Source organism: Nylanderia fulva, unplaced genomic scaffold, assembly GCF_048542155.1.
Source record: "Nylanderia fulva isolate GAGA-0341 unplaced genomic scaffold, ASM4854215v1 Scaffold234, whole genome shotgun sequence".
NCBI classification, from domain to species: domain Eukaryota; kingdom Metazoa; phylum Arthropoda; class Insecta; order Hymenoptera; family Formicidae; genus Nylanderia; species Nylanderia fulva.
In genome coordinates, this window is record NW_028190298.1 from 99,403 (window position 1) to 106,750 (window position 7,348).

General features: G+C 37.5%; 1 long non-coding RNA gene across 1 annotated transcript; it reads right to left on the reverse strand.

Moving 5' to 3' along the window:
- Nucleotides 1-1,051: 1,051 nt before the first annotated feature.
- On the reverse strand, nucleotides 1,052-1,427 carry LOC114940169 (uncharacterized). Its single transcript, XR_003821392.2, has 2 exons — nucleotides 1,242-1,427; nucleotides 1,052-1,130 (listed from the first exon to the last, which is right to left on the reverse strand). It is a non-coding gene; the product is annotated as an uncharacterized LOC114940169 (long non-coding RNA).
- Between the last annotated feature and the right edge of the window lie 5,921 nt (nucleotides 1,428-7,348).

Genomic DNA, 7,348 nt, shown 5'->3' on the forward strand with positions numbered 1-7,348 from the left:
TAAATTCCTTTATCATTTCTAGAGTAGTAAAATATGAAAATAACCCATGCATTACTGTTTTCAGAATTCTAGAGTACGTTATATAGTTCAATTTTTACATCTATGAAAATTTTATCATAGAAAATTTTTAATCAACACAAACTGTAAAATCTGAGGTTATGATTGTTGTCATTCAGTAGTATTTTGGCGGTGCGTCACTGACTTACACAGAATCCGGTATTATTGATATTTTCACTAAGACTTTTCTATATATTCTCTGCAATAAATATCTCTTTGTTCAATAACACGAGGTATGAGAGATACGAGCGGCACACGAGAGCACGAGCACGAAACATGTTGTGACACGTGAAAACCCGGCCGACCAGGACATGCGCAGCGCATTGCGCACTAGCGCCTAAAATTATCAGGATTAAAAGTCACTCTAAAAAAAATTGTAAAAAATAAAAATTATTGTAAGAAAATTATAATTAATAATAATAATAGAATTAGAATCTTCAGCTCAGACGTCCTCACAGAACTAAACGGAGGATGTCTACAGGACATAAAATAAACGTCTTATTTTGGATATAAAAAGACACAACCAAAATTTATATGTATTAAACAAATGTTATCGATAAAAATTAAGTTTTCAACTACAGGGTATACATATACTCGATATATTGTAAGATGTCCGGAATATGTCTTTTTAAAGTCCTACAACTGTCCATCGCAGTTGAAATTTTAACAGGACGTCCGACTAACGTACTTTGGACGTCCCACAAATGGGGACATGTGAGGACATATATCGGACGTCCGAATAACGTACTTTGGACGTCCCACGAATGGGGGACATGTGAGGACATATATTGGACGTCCAAAGGACGTACATGTGTTGTGTGGGATAGTTCAGTGTACTCGCTGCCCTAGGTCTGAAGCAGGGTCAGGCAGTGCAGTGCAAGGACCGAGTAAGTAAAAATGGCCGAAAACATAAATATAAATAAAGTATAATCACAACAAATTATAAATATTAAATAAACTTATTAAATATTTAAAAAATGGGAATAATAATCTATTTAAGTAGTTAGGTAGCTAAACAGCTAGGTTTATTTATTGTTTGTAAATTGGATGTAACATGTGTAACTCATAAAAATCTACAAATAAAAAATTATACTTACTAGGTTAGTTTACATTAGATTAAATTAATTTAAAAAAAAAATTAATTTTTTTATAATATAATAATATATTGCATATAAAATACATACCATCGTCATCGTTACGCATAATAGGTTGAAATGGAAACAACATATTATTTTCTTCATCATCAGAAGAATCAAATAAATCATTTAAGATCATCGCCATGTTGATTATTACACTGACGCGTTCTTTATACTTGCTCACAAATAACATGTCCTGCTTGCACTAGTTCCGTTCAGTGCAGTGCAGTATGAACTCAGTGTAGCAATAAAGAACAAACCTTATATATTTCGTTTATCTTTTATCTTTTATCGTTTATCGTTTATCTTTTATCTTGTCACTTTGCTAGCCATTTTAAATGTGCGCGTTTTACGGAACTCAAAGCATCGGTTCCCCATGAAGCGTATTATTTGGGACGCGTAGGTTACGAAAACCAATCACAAGTCCTATTTAGCATTTCTGTTAAAGCATACAACGGAAACTCTAATCTACGATTAATTGTATTAGTTACACGTTCTGCGCAATACGTTCTATGTGAATGCCGTCCTTCAGAATAGCGTAACCACGGCGTATCTTTTATTAAATCACTAGTATAAGAGTTTTAACAAGGCTCTGTAATATAAATATAAATTTAACGTATAAGACGGGCAACAAGAGCCAAATCGCGGATGACAATGCGTTATCCTAACGAAACTAAATAATTTTCCGTTAGAATTAAATACCGGTGCACAAGGCACCAAATTTTTACTTGGACACGGCCAAGATTTTAAATATGAAATAATCTCATATTTGAGATTTAATTTCAATACCCCCTTTTAACCCCCCTACGGAAAATAAATAAATGAATGCAAGAGAAAAATATAGATCCGAAAATCGCTGAATCGGGAATCGAACCCGAGACCTTTCGCTTGCCGGGCGACTGCTCTTCCAGCTGAGCTATTCAGATCCTTTCGATTCTATACTATAGAATAGAAGATACTAAGTATAGAATCGAAAGGATCTGAATAGCTCAGCTGGAAGAGCAGTCGCCCGGCAAGCGAAAGGTCTCGGGTTCGATTCCCGATTCAGCGATTTTCGGATCTATATTTTTCTCTTGCATTCATTTATTTATTTTCCGTAGGGGGGTTAAAAGGGGGTATTGAAATTAAATCTCAAATATGAGATTATTTCATATTTAAAATCTTGGCCGTGTCCAAGTAAAAATTTGGTGCCTTGTGCACCGGTATTTAATTCTAACGGAAAATTATTTAGTTTCGTTAGGATAACGCATTGTCATCCGCGATTTGGCTCTTGTTGCCCGTCTTATACGTTAAATCACTAGATTACACTAGAATACGCAGGTTACGCTTAACGCAAGTTACGCCTCATGTGACGGCACCCTAACCCCGGTTGATTTAAATTATGTAATATATGTTACATATATATTATAACTTTTGCTTTAAAATTAAATTGTAAAAAAATATATATATATATATATTTCTTAAAATATTCATTTTCCGATAGTCTTATTTTACATGCACCGACCAATCAGGGCAAAGTCCAAGCATGATCCAGCTAGTCAAGACAAGATCCGGACACGATCCAGCCAGTCAAAACAAGATACAAACACGATCCATCCAGTAAAGACAAGATACGAACACGATCCAGCCAGTCAAGGCAAGATACGAACACGGATCCAGCCAGTCAAGGCAAGATACGAACACGATCCAGCCAGTTAAGGCAAGATACGAACATGATCCAGCCAGTCAAAGCAAGATCGTTGATTGTTCTGTCAACTAAAGTAAGATCAAGAAGAATCCTGCCACCGAAGGCAAAATCGAGAATGATCCAGTCAAAAAAATTTATCGAATCAATTGTTCGAAGTTGTCTCCATTGGCTTGGATACATAATGTCAATCTATCTTGGAAATGTCTTACTGTCTTGAGTAACATATCGCGCGTTATCCTTCTGCAAGCTTCTCGTATCCTTTCTATCATATTTTCTCTCGTTGTAGGCGTTTGCTCATACACGACATTTTTCAGATATCCTCATAAGAAAAAGTCGGGCGACGTCAAATCAGGAGATCGTGGAGGCCACGCGACGGATGCATCTTGTCCAATCCATCTGCCATTATACGTTTCATTCAGGTAATCTCTCACACATCTTGTATAGTGAGGTGGTGCGCCATCGAGTTGTATCCATAACCTCTGGCGTGTTTGCAGGTCAACGTTTTCAAATAATTGTGGTAAGTCATCTCTAAGAAATGCCAAAAAGTTTTCCCCGTTGATATTTCCGTCAAAGAAATAGGGACCAATCAAATACCCATTCACAATCCCGCACCAAACATTAACACTCCAACGATTCTGATTATCTATTGGTCTATGCCAATGGGGATTAACATCTGACCAATAATGACAATTATAAATTAAGATAAATAATAATCCTTAAGGTTGCCAGTAATAATTAATAAAAAACCACTCCTCAATGTTTAAAGTCGACCAGACTGGCAATAATTTATTATAAATAATTATTTGAAATACAACAACAACGTTTCGGCTGTCATTGCAGCCCTTTTCAAGTACATCTATAAAAAGTTCAATCAAAATAATTATAATTTAATACACTTATTCGCAACAATTAATTATACATTTAAATACAAAAATGTGTTACATACCAAATTTAAAACAGTAAATCAACTTCTATGCAAACTACCGACAATGTTAACGCTTGTTTTGATGAACAATGTAAGACTGACAGAAGTAAGCACATATTAAATAGATGTTAACTGTTCACAAGAATCTTAGTTACTAAGCGTTAAGAAGATAGAGACGAAACTAAATGTGTCTTTCGTAATTTAAATCGTCATAATAAAGTCAAATAAATAAAAATAAATAAATAGGTGGATATAAAAATAAAAATAAAATTAAAAGTAAAAATAAATATAAAACGACTTAAATAACGTCAAGAACACGATCATAAATACCACTGAAATTCTCCGTATCTTTCTGTAAATTAATACTTTTTCCTTGTTTTTTTATGTAAAACATTTCTGCAATTTCTCTTTTTCTTGTCTGTTTTTCCTCATGCAGAATCACCGGAGAATCCCAACGGAACTCATGATCGTTGCAAGTCCGATGTAAACTAATGACAGAATGCAATGTCTTGTCTTTTTTTATGTTATTTCTATGTTCTTTAATGCGCGTTTCTAAATGTCTCTTTGTCTGTCCTATATAAGCCGAATCGCAATTCGCACAATCAATTTTATAAACAACATCAGTTCTTTTTAAGTTTTCGATCCCATCTTTACCTCTTTTTATCAACGTGTCCAATTTTTTTGGGACAGTATACAAAGCATCAATTCCACTTTTATTGATGCAACGCGTAATATTCTCGCTAAGATCTTTAATGTAAGGTAACACAATGCAATTTCGCGTATCAAATTTATTTCGATTGGGCGAGTTGAGATTACTGCCAAATTTAATCGCTCGAAGTCTTTTATTGATGTTTTTGTTAATAATTGTTAACGGGTAACAATTATTAATAAGGATTCTTTTGATTAAATTAATATTTTCTTTATGAAAAATAGGGTCAGCGAGTAAAATAGCCCTATCAACTAGGCTTGTAATCACGCTAATTTTATATCTCATAGGATGATTTGACAGAAAATTAATATAGCGGCCTGAAAACGTAGGCTTTCGGTACCAATTAGTCGTCAATCTACCACCGATACGTATAACGTTCGTATCCAAAAAACTCAGAGAACGATTTTTCTCTAGTTCGAACGTAAACTTAAGTCGAGTGTGGAAACCATTGAACACACGAAGCATATCCTCAATTTTTCCTTTCGGAATAATTGAAAAAATATCATCGACGTACCTAAAATAACAATAGGGGATACGCGAAATTGCATTGTGTTACCTTACATTAAAGATCTTAGCAAAATATTACGCGTTGCATCAATAAAAGTGGAATTGATGCTTTGTATACTGTCCCAAAAAAATTGGACACGTTGATAAAAAGAGGTAAAGATGGGATCGAAAACTTAAAAAGAACTGATGTTGTTTATAAAATTGATTGTGCGAATTGCGATTCGGCTTATATAGGACAGACAAAGAGACATTTAGAAACGCGCATTAAAGAACATAGAAATAACATAAAAAAAGACAAGACATTGCATTCTGTCATTAGTTTACATCGGACTTGCAACGATCATGAGTTCCGTTGGGATTCTCCGGTGATTCTGCATGAGGAAAAACAGACAAGAAAAAGAGAAATTGCAGAAATGTTTTACATAAAAAAACAAGGAAAAAGTATTAATTTACAGAAAGATACGGAGAATTTCAGTGGGATTTATGATCGTGTTCTTGACGTTATTTAAGTCGTTTTATATTTATTTTTACTTTTAATTTTATTTTTATTTTTATATCCACCTATTTATTTATTTTTATTTATTTGACTTTATTATGACGATTTAAATTACGAAAGACACATTTAGTTTCGTCTCTATCTTCTTAACGCTTAGTGACTAAGATTCTTGTGAACAGTTAACATCTATTTAATATGTGCTTACTTCTGTCAGTCTTACATTGTTCATCAAAACAAGCGTTAACATTGTCGGTAGTTTGCATAGAAGTTGATTTACTGTTTTAAATTTGGTATGTAACACATTTTTGTATTTAAATGTATAATTAATTGTTGCGAATAAGTGTATTAAATTATAATTATTTTGATTGAACTTTTTATAGATGTACTTGAAAAGGGCTGCAATGACAGCCGAAACGTTGTTGTTGTATTTCAAATAATTATTTATAATAAATTATTGCCAGTCTGGTCGACTTTAAACATTGAGGAGTGGTTTTTTATAAATTAAGAGTTTAACAAGGCTCTGTAATATAAATATAAATTTAAAGATATAAGACCGGCAGTAAGAGCCAACTCGCGGATGACAGTGCGTTATCCTAACGAAACTAAATTTTTCGTTAGGATTAAGTATCTGTGCACAAGGCACCAAATATTTTACTTGGTCACGGCCAAGATTTAAAATATGAAATAATCTCATATTTGAGATTTAATTTCAATAACCCTTTCACCCCCCTACGGAAATAAGTAAATATTTGGTGCCTTGTGCACAGATACTTAATCCTAACGAAAAATTTAGTTTCGTTAGGATAACGCACTGTCATCCGCAAGTTGGCTCTTACTGCCTGTCTTATATCTTTAAAAATGACAATTATGCCTATTTAGCTTACCATTATTTTTAAATGTCGACTCATCAGAGAACATGATAAAATTGAAAAAATTTGGTTCAGCTCTGATCATTTGTTGTGCTCATTGACAAAATTGGATACGCAATTGCATATCTCTTTGAGCAAAAGGAAGGTGGGGAGCGTTCTCCTCCTTTTGCGAGAGAGTCCTCTTGCAGAAGGAGGAGGCGGAGAGAGAGAGAGAGAGGGCCGGGAGAAATTCCCGGCTCTCAGAGGGGGAAGAAGGAGGGAGAGAAACAGAGGACGAGGACGGGCACCCTCTTTTCCTGCCATCGGCGAGCTTGCTCGCCTGTGGTGGCGGAAATCGGGGGGGGGCACGCCTCCGACGGAGAAAATAACAGGAGGGATGCGGATGGGCCCTCTCCTTCCCCGGCGCCGGCGGGCTTGCCCGCTGGTGGTGCCGGGGGTGGGGGGGGGACCAGCTTCCCAAAGAGGGCGAATAGCCGGGGAGGAGGAAGACGGGGGCGGGCCCTCTCTTTCCGCGCCATCGGCGGGCTTGCTCGCCTGTGGTGGCGGGGACCGGGGAGGGTTCGCCCCGCACATACCCGCGGCTGACATAGACGCGGGATGAGGTTGTCGGGGGGGGGGGGCTGGGGACACCTAAGTCCCGGGGCCCCTCCCCCAAGACCTCTCCAGGTGCGGGGGCGCGGGCGCGTCGCCTTGTTTAGGCGGGGCTGGCGCGGTCGCGCCCCCGAACGGGCAATCCCCCCGGTTGCGGCCGAATCCTGACTCCCAAGGGAGTGGAAGGAGCCGCAGCCGGGGGGACCGAGGGGGGGGTCGCTCGTCTGCGGGGTCGGGCCTTGCCCGGTCTTGTTGGCTGCGATTCCTCCTCTCATGGACGTAGATGCGGCGGGAGGGCCCTCTCACCGAGAGCCGTGATGCACCGATGGCAGGGCATTAACGCCGTAGAGGGCCCCCTTCCTCTTCAGGGA